This window comes from Panthera tigris, chromosome A1 (genome assembly GCF_018350195.1).
Source record: "Panthera tigris isolate Pti1 chromosome A1, P.tigris_Pti1_mat1.1, whole genome shotgun sequence".
Classification (NCBI taxonomy): domain Eukaryota; kingdom Metazoa; phylum Chordata; class Mammalia; order Carnivora; family Felidae; genus Panthera; species Panthera tigris.
The window spans coordinates 69835757-69851825 of record NC_056660.1 but is presented as its reverse complement, the minus strand read 5'-3'; the positions used below and the strand labels follow the sequence as shown (position 1 = coordinate 69851825).

Here is a 16069-nt window from a genome sequence, read left to right as displayed (position 1 = left end):
CAGGATCTGAAGTGGGCTCTGTGCTGACAGCAGGGAGACCGATGCGGAGCTCAAACTCACTAACCGAACTGCAAGATCATGACCTGAGCCCAAGTCAGACGCTTAACCGACTGAGCCACCCAGGTGCCCCAGATTATTTTTAAAAAGATGAGGGGCGCCTGGGTGGCTCAGTTGGTTAAGCGTCCGACTTCGGCTCAGGTCATGATCTTGCGGTCCGTGGGTTCGAGCCCCGTGTCGGGCTCTGTGCTGACAGCTCAGAGCCTGGAGCTTGTTTCAGATTCCGTGTCTCCCTCTTTCTCTGACCCTCCCCTGTTCATGCTCTCTCTCTGTCTCAAAAATAAATAAATGTTAAAAAAAATAATAAAAAAAAAAAGATGAACAAAAAGTGGCCTGTGCTACTAGATATTAACAGATACTTCAAAAGCAAAATAATTTAGAGATATTAGAATATGGAACACATGAACAGATAAACAGACCAATGGCATAGAATAAGGACCAAACAAGCAGGCATGTATGAATACACACAACACACACACACACACACACACACACACACCCTATGACGCTACAGATAAAACAAGATGGCTGTGAGTTGGTCACTGTTGAAAGTGGGTGAAGTTGAAACTCGGTTTCAGGGGCGCCTGGGTGGCTCAGCCGGTTAAGCGTCCGACTTCAACTCAGGTCACTATCTCGCGGTCCGTGAGTTCGAGCCCTGCGTCAGGCTCTGGGCTGATGGCTCAGAGCCTGGAGCCTGCTTCAGATTCTGTGTCTCCCTCTCTCTCTGCCCCCCCCCCCCCCGTTCATGCTCTGTCTCTCTCTGTCTCAAAAATAAACGTTGAAAAAAAAAGAAAAAAAGAAAAGAAACTTGGTTTCATACGGTATTCTCTCCACTTCTGTATATGCTTAAAAAGTTCTGTAATAAACCCAAATTCAGAACAAAGACAAAAATCAAAGCATATACTGCTTCTGTGACCCCAAGGTACTTAGATATGAGCCTCCCAGGACTTGGGGCTGGATTTTTAGGCCTAGTCAGAGATAGAAGACATGGCCTCAGGTTGCTTAAGGAGGAATACTTGGGACTGAGCCCAGATGCTCAAAGACCTGTTATACCTTAGAGAAGGCTAAAAATACTCCATTTAGGGGCACCTGGGTGGCTCAGTTGGTTGAGTGTCTGACTCTTGATTTTAGCGCAGGTCACAGTCTCACAGTTCTTGAGTTTGAGCCCCACATCAGGCTCTGAGCCGAAAGCAGAGAGCCTGCTTGGGATTCTCTCTCTCCTTCTTTCTCTGCCCCCCTCCCTTGCCCCCAATAAATAAATAAACATAAGAAATAAAATAAAAATATATTCCATTTAGCCAAATTAAGCAGTGAAGACATTTAGCTCACATCAAAAGAAAAGATAAACAGGTCCAACAAATACTTAAAATCCACAGCCTGTATCATACCTAAATTTGTGGTCTAGATTTAATGGTATGGAATGGTATGGAAACTCTAAGGTAAGAAAATAAAATAAGTTAGTCCAGGACAACAAAAATGCCTGGGGACTCAGCAGTAGTAAAATACAAAGTCCTTCTGTAGGGATACTTCCATGAGAGGGCACATGGGAGCTCCAACAGCACACAAAATCCACTGAAAATGAGTTCACAATCAAAAAATCACAAACCACAAGAGGCAACAGCCTGCCCTGTGGGAGAATCTGATCACTGGAGAACTACGAGTAACTAGCGTTACTAGAAGTTAATGAGTAAAACGATTACATACCTTCTTAAGGAAACAGGAACAATAATGGCAAACATAGTACAGACCAATGTGCCTCCAACTCCTGAAGAATCATAAATGATCCCCAATGCCCTCTAAGTAAATGCCAAAGCTTGCACAATGGCCTGTAAGGCCCTGTGACCTCTCCTATCTCCGTGACTTCATCTCCTACTAATCCCCCCTGGCTTACTCTGCTACAGCTACACAGTTGCCTAAGTCAGTCCTCCACCTGAGGGCCTTTGCACTGACAGTTTCTTATGCATGAAATATACTTCCCCCAGATTGCCGCATGGCTCACTCCTTGACTCCTCCATGTTTCCATTCAAATGTCACCTGCTCACTGAGGCCATTTCTGACCATATTGTTTAAAACTGCAACCCGACTCATGCCCTGCTATTCCCTGCACTGGCTGACTGGTTAGTTGATTTTTACACAGTGTGTACCATCATATCTCTCTCTCTCTCTGTCTCTCTCTCTCTCTCTCTCTCTCTGTCTCTCTCTCTCTCTCTCACACACACACACACACACACACACACACACACACACACACACTATATTATCTTGTTTACTGCCTTCCACCCCAATTAAAATGTAAATTCAATGAGAAATACTGTGTCTGTTTTGATCAGTTCAGGATCCTTAGAGCCCAGAAGAGTGTCTATCATAAAGTTGGTGTTCAATAAATACTTATTGAATGAAAAAAATGAGGAAATTAGAGAGAGATGATCATTCTTGCAAAATATGTGGTAGAATTCTCTCATTAATTCATGCAAATACACATGCATGCTCAAACATTAACTAAGTAGTTACTTTATACAAGGGAGGATCAAGGTAAGGGTATTCCTTTCTCTACTGTGGAAGTTCTTTCTTCTTTTCCTAAAAAAAAAAAAATGACTAAAACTGACTTTTCTAAAAAATAATTTACCATAAAACATTAGGATATTTTCTAAGTTATGATAAGTACACAGACAGTATAATAAAAATCACCTTTCACAGTTCAGCTTCCTGTTCCTTATTTTTATCCTTCCTTAGAACTAACTCATGTGTATGTCCACACCAACAACACCAATTTCTATATGACTACGTGTCTAAGTGCAACTTCTTGTCTCCTGCTTTCTCAGTTTATGGGTTTTGAGCGTTTCTACTTATTGTTGATACCTATACCCTTGGAGATATATACAGAAATGCTAGAGGTAGGTATCAAAATCTACTACTCCATCTGTGCTCAAGGTACATTATTTGGAAAGACAAAAGCCAAGGACTATAATATGGTATTGTAATATCCACCTCTGCTAAATTCCAACTGTTTTCTTACTAACAGTTACACACACGTGCATTCTGGTAACAATACAGCTTGTGCCTCATCCAAGACTTCAGAGATACAGAACACTGAACAGAATACTGTATCCCTCTGACAAAAATCTCTGCTCATTATTCTCTTTGGCTAGTCTAATAATTTTCAGATGATACAGAGTATTTTTTTTCCTTAAGGTTACTATTGGGGCCAAGAAGGATGTTCCTTCACCTTGTTTAGGGATAAATTTGGATTTGTGCTGTATTGAGCCCACTAATAATCAGAACCTAAAATTATTAGATGCATATCACAGGAGTTTCACAATTACTATACCTATGGCATTTGAAATCCTTTGTCATGGGGGCATCTGGGTGACTCTGTCGGTTAAGCATCGGACTTCAGTTCAGGTCATGACCTCGAGGTTCACGAGTTTGAGTCCCATGTCGGGCTCTGTGCTAACAGTTCACAGCCTGCAGCCTGCTTCAGATTCTGTGTCTCCCTCTCTCTCTCTGCCCCTCCCTCGTTGGCACTCGCTCTCTCTCTCTCTCTCAAAAAATAAACATTAAAGACATTTTTTTTAAATGTCAGCATACACTGACTATTAAAAAAAAGAAATACTTTGTCATGTCATTTAGGAAAAGCTAAGCACACTTACACAATACCTATTTTAAATTCTATGGTATACATGCTCTAAAAAGTACTTACAGTGTCTGTTTAAATGTTTGTACAATTATGCAACAGGTCTCTCTCTTATTTGATTACAAAACTATTTTGCCTTTTGGGCCACAGTTAATAACTTTCAGAAAAGGGTTACAGCTTCTATTATCAAGTTCTGCCTAACGCTGCCATCTAGTGATTCACAGTGTGACTGCAGGCAAAACACATTAAATTGCTGAGGTGCTCTTTCAGAAAAAGAGCTTTAACACCGAAGTGTAAATAGTCCTTATTAAAGTTCTGTAACAATTGTTAGTAATATATTAAAAATATAAATTATTTTGTACATTTTATTTTACAAATGTTTCAAAGATGTCACCCTACCAATCCCTTATTTAGGTCTTGTCATTTTGCCCTTATTTTAAAGGAGTCAAGATTTCTTTCATTCTGTTCCTCTTTAAGAATTTCTTAACGTTTTTATTTATTTTTGAGAGGCAGAGCATGAGCGGGGGAGGGACAGAAAGAGAGGGAGATAGAGAATCCAAAGCAGGCTCCAGGCTCTGAACTTTAAGCACAGAGCCTGATGTGGGGCTCGAACTCACAACCGTGAGATCATTACCTGAGCCAAAGTCAGATGCTTAACCAACTGAGTCACCCAGGTGCCCACTCTTTAAGAATTTTTAAAGTATTTTCTGGAACCCATGGGGGAGGGGAAGGAAGAAAAAAAAAGAGGTTAGAGTGGAAGAGAGTAAAAGCATAAGAGACTCTTAAAAACTGAGAACAAACAGGGTTGATGGGGGGTGGGAGGAAGAGGAGGGCAGGTGATGGGTATTGAGGAGGGCACCTTTTGGGATGAGCACTGGGTGTTGTATGGAAACCAATCCGACAATAAACTTCATATACTGAAAAAAAAAAATAAAGTATTTTCTGGAAGTATATATTTCAAAAAATTTTAAATACTCTCTGCTCATAAGAAAGTCAAGTCAACCATTCAGATTATGTCAAAAAATAATAGACCCTTTTCATTTTACAGTTTATTTCAATAGTGTAATAATTCTATATTGCACTGAATTATGGCCTTGTTATTTTATTTTTATTGAGGTAGAACTGATATAAAAATTATGTTAGTTTCAGATGCACAAGTTAATTATTTGGTAGTCATATGTATTACAAAATGATCACCATGGCAAGTCTAGTTAATATCTGTAACCATATATAGTTACAGAATTTTCTTTCTTATGAGAACTTTAAGATCTACTCTCTTAGCAACTCTGATATATGCAATATAGTATTTTTTAATGCTTAATGAATCTGTGTGTCTTCCTTGCATGGGGGTCATGCTAATCTCTGTACCCTCCTGATCTTTGTGTATGTGCTGCCAAAGTGATGTGCAATATCACTGCAATATAATCACTATGGTGTACATTCTATCGCCAGGAGTTATTTTTATCCTATAACTGAAGTCTGTACTATTGGCTCCCTTGAGCCATTTTCCCCACCCCCTCGGCCCCTGCCTCTGGCAACCATCAACTGTTCTCTTATCTATAAACTTGGTTTTGTTTGGTTTAAAATTTCACATTATTAAGTGAGATCATACAGTATCTTTTTCTGTCTGACTTATCTCACCTAGCATAATGCCCTCAATGTCCATCCATATTGTCACAAATGACTGGCTTTCTTTACTCTTAAATGAATATTCTAGTGGGGGGGAAGGGTGTGCACGCAATGAACCCCACAGTAAAGAAGAACATGGAATCAGAGATGCTCAGGGTTTAAAGGGCTTTCACAGGGACTTCATTCTTGCTACCTACTCAGTGTGTGGATTTCCTAGACAACAGCCCTGCCCCGTGCTTTCACTGCTAGAGTATCTTCAGTGTCCAAAGTGCAGCACCTCCCAAGCGAATCACTTTGCCTTGAGACAGTGAGTGCCATAGTTATTGCTTACCAAGTCCAATAGCTTCCTGTAACATCCCTCTGTAGTCTTAATTCACCCTTGGCCATTTCTCTGCCCCCAAGTTTTAACTCTGCATTTTTTTGAGAAGGGGGGCAGAGGGAGAGGGAGAGAGAGAATCTTAAGCAGGCTTCACACCCAGTGTGGAGCCCGACGTGGGGCTAGATCTTACAACTATGAGATTGTGACCTGAGCGGAAATCAAGAGTTGGATGCCCAGGGTGGGAGGGAGGGGAGGGTGGGTGATGGGTATTGAGGAGGGCACCTTTTGGGATGAGCACTGGGTGTTGTATGGAAACCAATTTGACAATAAATTTCATATATTAAAAAAAAAAAAAAAGAGTTGGATGCCCAACCAACCGAGCCCCGCCCCCCAGGCGCCCCTGACTCCACATTCATAACGCAGCCAGTAACTGAAGACTGTTCTCTTGCCCCCACCTTCTCCTCTCCTGCTCTCTCAACAATTTCTCACATGGAAGGTCTGCTTCCTCACCCATTCCCGATGTCGACCAGGACCATCAGATCCATACTTGTTGCCCTGGAATACCACGCATGGCATCTACAAGTACATAAACGTTAACTGGCAGTCACATCTTGATGCTATTTCATTGGCTTCCCATGGCTTTTCCAAACGTGACTGCCAAAACAATTATGACATTCAGTGCTCCACAGTTGATTTCTATAGGTTGAACAGAAAACCCGATGTTCTCTCTTCAGTGTTTTATATGTTCATTTTGAGCTCATGACTCCAGTTTGCTAAACCAGCTAATGTGTCATAGCTATTGCTCTTTGAAGACATGACCAGCAGTTCCCCCCAAAACCCATTTATCCCAAGTATCTCTAGGGACTTGGCTGCCTTGCTAAGGACTGTTTCCCAGCCTCCCCTATGGCTAGTGCGACTACATAACCAAGTTCTTGCCAGTGATGTGTGAGCAGTAGTGACATTTACAATTTCCAAAGCACCTGGTGAAAAAGCAATCCCTCATCCTGGACTTCCCTTCTAATTCCTCAATGCTGGCTAGAAATGGAAACATTGACAGTCACCTTGGAGGATGACTGAGTCCCACCGCCACAATCCCTTAATGACTTCCTAGAACAGAGTTCACTTACCTACCAGGTATGTTACAAAGAGAAAACATATCTGTTCCCTGAGTCCCTGCATTCAGAGTTTCTTTGTTACAAGAGCTTAGCCTAAAGATACTAAAACATCTTCCCAGCTTCTGTAATTTGAAAATATGATGAGCAGACATGCTATATTTTTAAAGCAATCATGGATAAACATCAGTCAGGACAAGCACAGAACAAGAACACTGTAAGAAGGTAAATGTTATTCTTCATTTTCATATTATTATAATAGCAGAGACAAACAATTCCCAGAGCATAAGAAAAAGGCATTAGCAAGTGGGAGGCTCTGAAGTAAGCCAATTCTGGAGCACAGCTGGTTTCTGCCTACCCTATTTTACACCCTCCTGGATGATGGAGAGATGTTAAATACTCAAGGTACTCTTCAGATTAAATCACTGGGAAAGGTCCTTTAAAACCACATGGATTTTACTTGAAAATCTACCCTACCCTACCCTACCATTTAAAAACTTAAAGCTTTTCAGTTAATCCTTACATGAGAATATGACAAAATGAACAGACTTAAAACCAAGCCAAAAAAATTTCTGTGTATCACAGGGAACACTCAGAGTAAAAAGACAACCTACGGAATAAGAGGAAATATTTGCAACCACACATCTGATAAGGGGTTACTATCTGGAAAATATAAAGAACTCCTACAATTCAACAAAAAACAAACTGATTTAAAAATGGACAATGGAAGGGTGCCAGGTGAACGTCGGACTTCAGCTCAGGTCATGATCTCACAGTTCAGGAGTTGGAGTTCCACATCAGGCTCACTGCTGTCAGCACAGAGCCCACTTCAGATCCTCTGTCCCCCCTCTCTGTCCCTCCCCTGCTCACACTCTCTCAAAACTAAATAAAACAAAAAAAAAACAAACAAACAAATGGACAATGGACATGAATAGGCATTTTTCCAAAGAAGACATACAAATGGCCAACAAGCACATGAAAAGATGTTCAACATCAATAATCACCAGGGAAATGGAAATCAAACCCACAATGAGATACTGCCTCACACCCATTAGAATCACTATTATCAAAACAAAACAAAATAACAAGTGTTGACAAGGCTGTAGAGAAATTTGTACCCTTGCACATTACTGGTAGAAACAAAATGGTGTAGCCATTATGGAAAACAGTATGGTGGTTTCTCAAAAACTAAAAATAGAATTAACATATAGTCTAGCAATTCTACTTTTGGGTATATACCCAAAAGAACTGTAAGCAGGGTCTCGAAGAGATAGTTGTAACCCATGTTCACAGCAGCATTAGTCCTAAGAACCACAAGGTGGAAGCAACCCAAGTGTCCACCAGCAGCCAAATGGACAAAATCTGCTGTAACACAACAGAATAGTACTTAGCCTTAAAAAGGGAGGAAACTCAGCCACATACTGCAACATGGATGAACCTTGAGGACATCATGCTCAGTGAAATAAGCCAGGCACAAAGGACAAACATGTAGGATTCCACCTACATGAGGTATCTGAGGTATCTAGAATGTAGAGCGGTTGCCAGGGGCTGAAGGGAGGGATGAGAGTTGCTGTTTAATGCGTACACAGTTTCAGTTTGGGAGGAGGAAAGAAGTTCTGGAGCTTGGTTGCTCCTCACGTGAATGTACTTAACACTACTGCACTGTATTTCATGTTGTTTCATTTTCCTGCAATTAAAACATTTAAGAAACCGTATCAAATTTGTTCCAAGGCCACCTTTATGTTGAACTCTTAGTAGAATATCAGGCACAAATAACATTTAAAATGGAATCTTCTCAAGGCCCTCGCCCAGGGATACCATGTTCTACAGAGGAAAATGGTTTCCTAAAAAAAAAAACTGCAATGAAGGCAGATCTGGTCTATAAGCAAAAATGTTTTATCAGAGGAATGAGGACATGTCCACTACTGAATACTACCCAATACAGGAATATTTAGAAATTAGCATGAAAATATTTTCATTACCTTCTACCGATTAACGGCTTTTTAAAAATTTTATTTCAATCTCAACAAGACTTCTGATCAGATAAAAGTGAAGAACCCCAAAGCCAGCTAATCACCTCTAGGGGGCAGTAAAAACACAGAGTTTGTTGATGAGCCTTGCCATGTGGGTCTGTAAGGCAGAATGACATACAGGAGTGATCTAACACTACTTCCAGCACTACTAGCTGGGCCGGTTCTCCTCCAATAGTAAATTGCAAGGATGTCTCTGATACTCTAATAATGTTTCTCCTGCTCAAACAGTTTGACCCCAGGGCTGGTACTCCACCATTTTTGGTCTCATTCTTTGGCTTACTATGTCTTTGTGATCATAGAAACATGAGGTATTCAATTCTGGGGACATGCATAGTTTTCTTTCTTACAGAAAAATAAACACATAGACACTAATCAAATCAACAGCCTATTTACTAAGGGCCCTGATTGTGAAGCAGTCTGTTAGGTGCTCTGAAATCCCTGAAGATGGATGTGGCAGGTCCTTGTTAGCCAGACACACACAAAACGTGATGAACAATACGAGAGAGGAGTGTGCCATCGAGGGAAAAACAGCCTCACAACCATAAGCACAGACATCAGGCACCTTTAACTCCCAGTTCTGAGAACCTCCGAGGACTATGAAGAGAAGAGGCAGGATGAAGCAGCTCCAGAGTCTGTGTCCCTGGGTACCAACACACACCCCTGCCGGCTGCCTTCTGAGGGTGGTAGCACCCACTTCCTTCTCCTGTCTGTTAAGATTCTATTTACACCATGTGGCTCGCTGATGGCAAGAGGATGTATGAGCCAAAGGTCATCAAGACTATCCGTGTGAAAATATAAGCAATAAGAAGATAACATCAATGCAAAAGTGTAACTGACTTGTCACTGGGGCCACATTAATTTTTCAGCATAAGAAAAAGAGTTCTGGCAAATAGCTCTTCTGAGTAACCCAGATCAGTGCAGTTCTATTACCAAGGAAACAAAAGCCCGCACAACTTTTCTGTCTTCCTCTGCAGGCTGATTATAATGCCTCCAAGAGGTTCTCTACTATCAAGAACGACAGCTCTCCTCAGAGAGAATAGGGGACCAAGTGACTGAGAGAGGGCAGTGTGGACCTGGCGTGTTCTCACGGCCACACCGCCTGTCTGCTGCATATAAAAGGAATGGTTACAGGAGAAAGGTAGAAACAGATAAGCAAATCAGCTGGAACCATGGAACAATCTCCTAGAAATGGATAACCAAGTAAAGAATAAATAAAATAAAATCTGTTCAGAAGAGTAAGTTAACCTAAAGGTAAAGGAAAAACGAGTCAAACACACACACACTGAAAACCACCACCACGACACAAGGCATGAACAGAGGGCAAAGGCCAGGAACGTGCAGGACCCCTTGGGGCTCTGGGTGCTTTGGTTCAGAGGAGGCCCCAGGCATCTATCTACACACACATTCGAGGCTCTCTGGGATGAGGTTTCCCCAAATTAATCCCGGACACATTGAGGTTTCCGTGCAGAGATGTGAGGGCACAGAGCCCCAGGTCCACATCTCTCATCTGCAGGCCTACAAAAATTCAGAGGGAGACCAAGATAAATGACTCATCGCTGAGGGAAGAGTGTCTTAGAGCTGTACAGTGCCGCAGGTGGGAGACCCTTGCAGAAAGCCTCATCCCACGTCCCCTTTCTTCCAGGTGGGGAGAGTGAGAAACAGAGAAATAAACTTTTTTTTTTTAAGATAACTCAACTAATCAGTTAGTGGTGGAGGCAGAGCTCCCATACTAACCACTCCTTGTCTGAAAATTCCCAGGAAAAATTTATATGCGCCACCAAGAAAAAAAAGGGACATCTCAGGCAGGAGAGAGACCAAGAGAACTAGTATTTTGGTGTCTAAAACCATAAGCTCTAACGAATGAGATGATTCACAGGTAAGAACTGAGACAAGGTGTTTAAAAAAATTACTCCTAGAAACAGCTTCCAAGAAGCAGAGACAGTCAAACCAGTCTTTGTCAAGTCAAAGCTCAAGCTTTTTTAAAAACAAAAACAAAAATAGACACAACTGGGTGGCTCGGTTGATTTAAGCGTCAGACTTTAGCTCAGGTCTTGATCTCACAGCTCATGAGTTTGAGCCTTGCTTTGGGCTCTGTGCTGACAGCTCAGAGCCTGGAGCCTGCTTCGGATTCTGTTTCCCTGTCTCTCTCTGCATACCCCCCCCCTCCCCAACCCCACCCCCCGCCTGGCTCACACTTTGTCTCTGTCTCAAAAAATAAATAAACAATAAAAAATTTTTTTAATTAAAAAAAATGAAAATAACCTTTTTGAATATGAAATGTAACACACATACAAAAAAGTGCAGCACACCCTGGAAAATCCATATGCTTCTATTCCCTTCTCCATCCTGCTCTGCCCAGGAGGCCGAGGGCACAGATTCCATCCAAAGGCTCAAGGCACCCCCCACCCCTACCCCCAGCTTCTGCTGTGTTCTGCTAATGGGGCCTCACAGCAGGTTTAAGTGAAGAGAAGCCTGAGTTGGGGTACTTATGGCGTGGTTCCCTCAGGCTTACTGTCCCTCAGCAGAAAGTCATTACTGTTCTCCCGACAGCTGACTATAAGGGGCTTCTCCCTCCAGGTTCTAGTAACCTCCCCCTCCCTGGATCTCTTTGGGACTGAGCGGGGCGAGCACAAGGCAAAAGTCCCACCAGTTTCCCCTTTTCTCATAAAGCTCCGTTCTTTTGTCATGAGACCCTTACAAACAAGCACTCCTTGACTAACCTTACTTTATTTTTCCTTGACTTATTTTAAGTGTTTTCTATTGATATCCTTACAGATACAAGGACAAAACAAAGATATACAGCTTAATGAATCACCACAAAACACAATTTAGGGTTATTAGCAGGTGGGTCAATAAACAGAACTTGCCAGCCCTGGAATCTCTCCCGGTGTGCCCTCCTTCAAATTACATGCTCTCATAACCTTCCAGAAAGTTTCAGCACCTAAGCATGAATCCCTAAAACATGTTATTTCCATTCTGTCTGCTTCTTGAACTTCATATAAATGAAATCATACAATATAAATTCCTTCATGTCTGGCTATTTTAACTTAACACTGTATACGTAAGACTTACCCACGTTGTTGCACGCACCTTCTACAGGATTCATTCTGATTGTAAAAAGCATTCACCTGTATGTCTACACAACTGATTTATCCATTCTATAGCTGAACAATGGGGTTGTTCCTACAGCTACTGGAAATAATACTACTATGAACATTCTTATCTAGGTTTTCTGATACACAGGAGCATGCATTTCTACCTACGAGTGGAATCTGAGTCATAGGGTATATGTATCTTCATTTTACTACTTAATAACCAATGGTTTTCCAAATTTAAACTCTCACCATCAATGACCAAGAGGTCCCAGTTGCTGGAATGCACTATTTCCTTTAACTGTGAAACCAGAGTCTATAGAAGGCCGCTATGTACCTCACGATAACCACAGAGTTCTACTCAATCAGCTGTCCTCAGGACTCCGACTGGAACTCTAGTCAATTAGTGAAATGTCACACTGCCAACTCTTGGCCTGGGGTCCTGCAGGATTTCACTAGGTCCAGGACTAATGTCACTGTCACGCAGCAGCCTTCTCCTAAGATCCTCTAAGTGAGAGAATCCTTAACATCTTTAAGGAACTCTACTTTCATTGCTGATTTAGATCTACTTTACCTAGAATTATATACCACTTTGGTTTTCTGGGTTCAATTTGTTTGCTGTAAGTAACTACCTGTCTATATGTGTAAAATTTTTAAACTGCACAAAAGTTGCCAGGGAAAAGGAATTTGAGAATTGCTAAATTTATAATACAATTTAGGGAATCAAAAGAAAAGGAGGATGGCTGTAAGGTGCTGAAATTTTTCTTAAAAACAGATTTAGACAAATAGTATCTCAATATTGTTTATCCAGAAAACACTATTCGATATAGCTCCCTAATTAAAACAAAAAACAAACAAACAAACAAACAAACAAAAAGCCAAAGAAGTCTGTTAGATACAAGTTTGAAAAAGAGAGAGGTAGGGGAACAGAAATTCCATAACCTCAAAGTGGGAAACCATTAAGGCCACACAGTAAGAGCTACCCCCACCCCCCGCACTAGTTCAGAGCACCCCTCACTTCCCTCACAACCCTCTTCTTGAGGACAGGCTATCCACTATCCACCCCAGTCTTCTGTAGCAATGGCCTGATGGTCACCCACACGGGGAAAAACAAACAAGTACAGTGATCCCCTCATTGCAATACTGGGGTACGCAATTAGAACAAGACTCCCCCTGTTAGAGTGGGAGAGAGCCAAAGCATAAGAGACCGTTAAAAACTGAGAACAGACTGAGGGTTGATGGGGGGTGGGAGGGAGGGGAGGGTGGGTGATGGGTATTGAGGAGGGCACCTTTTGGGATGAGCACTGGGTGTTGTATGGAAAGCAATTTGACAATAAATTTCATATATTGAAAAAAAAAAAAAAAGAACAAGACTCCCCCTTACACGTGCTGTGATAAACAGAAATACGTCAAGAACAGGAAATACAATTCTGTGGTATAGACAACCCTCTAATGCAGAGCATGTTTTATAGGGATTTACTGTATAAATCTAATAACTACATCCTTTCTATACGAAATTGGCCTAACTAAACTACATTCGCCCAAAAACTGGGCTCCAGTGCTAAAATACTCACTGAAGGCTTATAACATCTAAACCAGAATTCAAAAATGGAACTGAAAAAGACTATTTCATAAAATGAAGGGAAGTGAATCCCCTAGGATATGTGAAATCCCTCTTTTGCAAGGTGAAAAAGTTCTCTTTCACTCCTATTCCGATAAGTGAGGAAATCATAGCTGCGTGAATAGTCCCTGAATGAGGTAAATTCTTCTATCTGAATAAAAAACTCATTAGGCTCAAGTATTAAAGAAGCAAGCTAGACACTACGGAAGCTTAATTCTTGATCCATTGTTAACTTGTTGCCAATTGGTTTGGGGGCATTTTTTTTCACTGTGAGACTTTTCTAGCGTAAAGGTATTGTTAAGGGCCAGGAAAGGCCAGGAACAGAGAATGATGAAGCACTGCAGGGGTCACAGAGAGGAGAGGAGGGTCACTGCCCAGTGCCTGAGTCTCCAAATCTGCCTTGTGATTGGCAAGTTCCCTCCCATAAGTTGGCCAAAGTGTCCCTGATGCCATCACTGGGCTCAGTGATCCACCCACGACTCCCTTAAAACTCCATTTCTTCACCTACTACTGTTTCAGTCACATGTTCAACCAATATTTTTATTTTTTTAAACTTTTTAATTTAATTTTATTTTTTAAACACAGCGCGAGGAGGGAGGGGTAGAGAGGGAAAGAGAGAATCCCAAGCAGGCTCCACGTGTAGCGCAGAGCCCAATGCAGGGCTTGATCCTACAACCCTGGGATCATGACCCAAGCCAAAATCAAGAGTCAGACGCTCGGGGCACCTGGGTGGCTCAGTTGGTTAAGCATCTGACTTTGGCTCAGGTCACGATCTCGCGGTCTGTGTGTTTGAGCCTGGCATCGGGCTCTGTGCTGACAGCTCAGAGCCTAGAGCCTGCTTCTGATTCTGTCTCCATCTCTCTGCCCCTCCCCCACTTAAGTTTTGTCTCTGTCTCTCTCTCAAAAATAAATAAAATTAAAAAAAAAGTCAGATGCTCAACTGACAGCCACCTAGGTGACCCTCAACCAATATTTATTAAATGCTTACTACACGTGCACATCTACAACATATGCCAACCCCCAGAAAGCTCAATGTAGTGGAGGTTAAAAGGCAAGGAAATACTCAGCAACAATACAAACACAAGCCACTACAGGGGGAAATACCAAGCACTAAAGAAGCTTACTGGGGTGAAGAACCGACCCAGCTTCAGAGGTCAGAGAAAATCTCCTGGAAAAGGCAGCACCGAAACTAAGACCTGAAGGCTGAACGACAGCTGGCCAAGCCAAGAGATGGGAGTGCAGTGGTAAGGGCGTCTCGGGCTGGCAGGACAGCACGGGAAAGGCAAGAAGAGCAAACGCAACAGGCCTCCTATGATTGAAACAAGAGGAAGAGGGAAAGGAGCTGATCCACCCTCAAGTCACAGACTTACTACAGTTTTTATCTAAGGGCAAAAAGCACACGGGCCCTCAAACTGTCTTAAATTAAAAAAATAAAAATAAAAATAAAAAATTAAGTTCATGTACGTTTCAAAACCTGACAAATCATGCATGCATAACCAAAAATAACGTAAAATTTTAAGACAAGCAAATGAGATGATGACTTTTTTTTAAGAAAAAAGAAAGTAAAAAATTTCATGTAATGAGGCAGGCGACAATTGGGGTTGCTCACTTCCCTTTCCATTGGTTTCACTTCCCTTCCTAGATTAAAATACTCCCAATATGTAAATTAATCCACTAAAGAATTCCAGTCCTTTCTTAGTAATTTTAAAATTTCTTAGTAATGTTTATACAAAAGGAATTATTTCTAGACTTCCATGTGACAGAAAAGGGATATGATGCACTGCGGACCAAAAAACAAACAAACCTATGTGGATAAATGTATAGGCAAAGCAGAAGCAAATAAATGAGATTCCAATTTTAACCACTTAGAAATATTTTAACAGCAAAAGTGGATATTTTAGGATTTCAAGAACTTTGTAGAAAAGGGTTAACTCTGTTTAGGAATATCTAAATTAGTACTAAGTGCCAGGTACTATGTTAAACACTTGGGATTTTTCTGGTTTAGAGTCATCACAATCCTACCAGATGAGCATTATCTCTATCCTAACTGTACAGAAACTAAGGAGGAGCAAAGACTCAGAGGGATTAGGTAACTAGACAAAGTCACACAGCTTAAAAAGAGAAGAAGCTACACTATGAATCCCATCTTAGTCAACATCAAATCTCATTCTTGGGGCGCCTGGGTGGCTTGGTCAGTTAAGCGTCTGGACTCTTGATTCCAGCTCAGGTCATGATCTCGCAGTTTGTTAAGATGGAGTCCTGCATTGGACTCTGTGCTAACAGTGTGGAGCCTGCTTGGGATTTCTCTCCTCTCTCTCTGCCTCCCCCCGCCTCTCTAAAAATATTTTTAAAATCTCATTCTCTTTCAATAGATGATGCAGACTTTAAACATCAAAGTAAATGAACCAAATATATTTTCCTTTTTTTGTTTGATTCTCTTAAGTATATGCCATCATTTCAAAGGGAGCTTATGCTAAGCATGACTTCATAAACAAATCACTTGTGAAAGAGAGAAACCACATCCAGGGTAAAGTCATAAGTTGAAAAAGCCTTATTTCAGACACTACTTCCT

At 41.5% G+C, this 16069-nt stretch overlaps 1 protein-coding gene across 2 annotated transcripts in view; it reads right to left on the bottom strand.

Moving 5' to 3' along the window:
* UBAC2 (UBA domain containing 2) overlaps positions 1-16069 on the bottom strand; it is a 167125-nt gene that overhangs the window by 108531 nt on the left and 42525 nt on the right. The window lies entirely within an intron of this gene.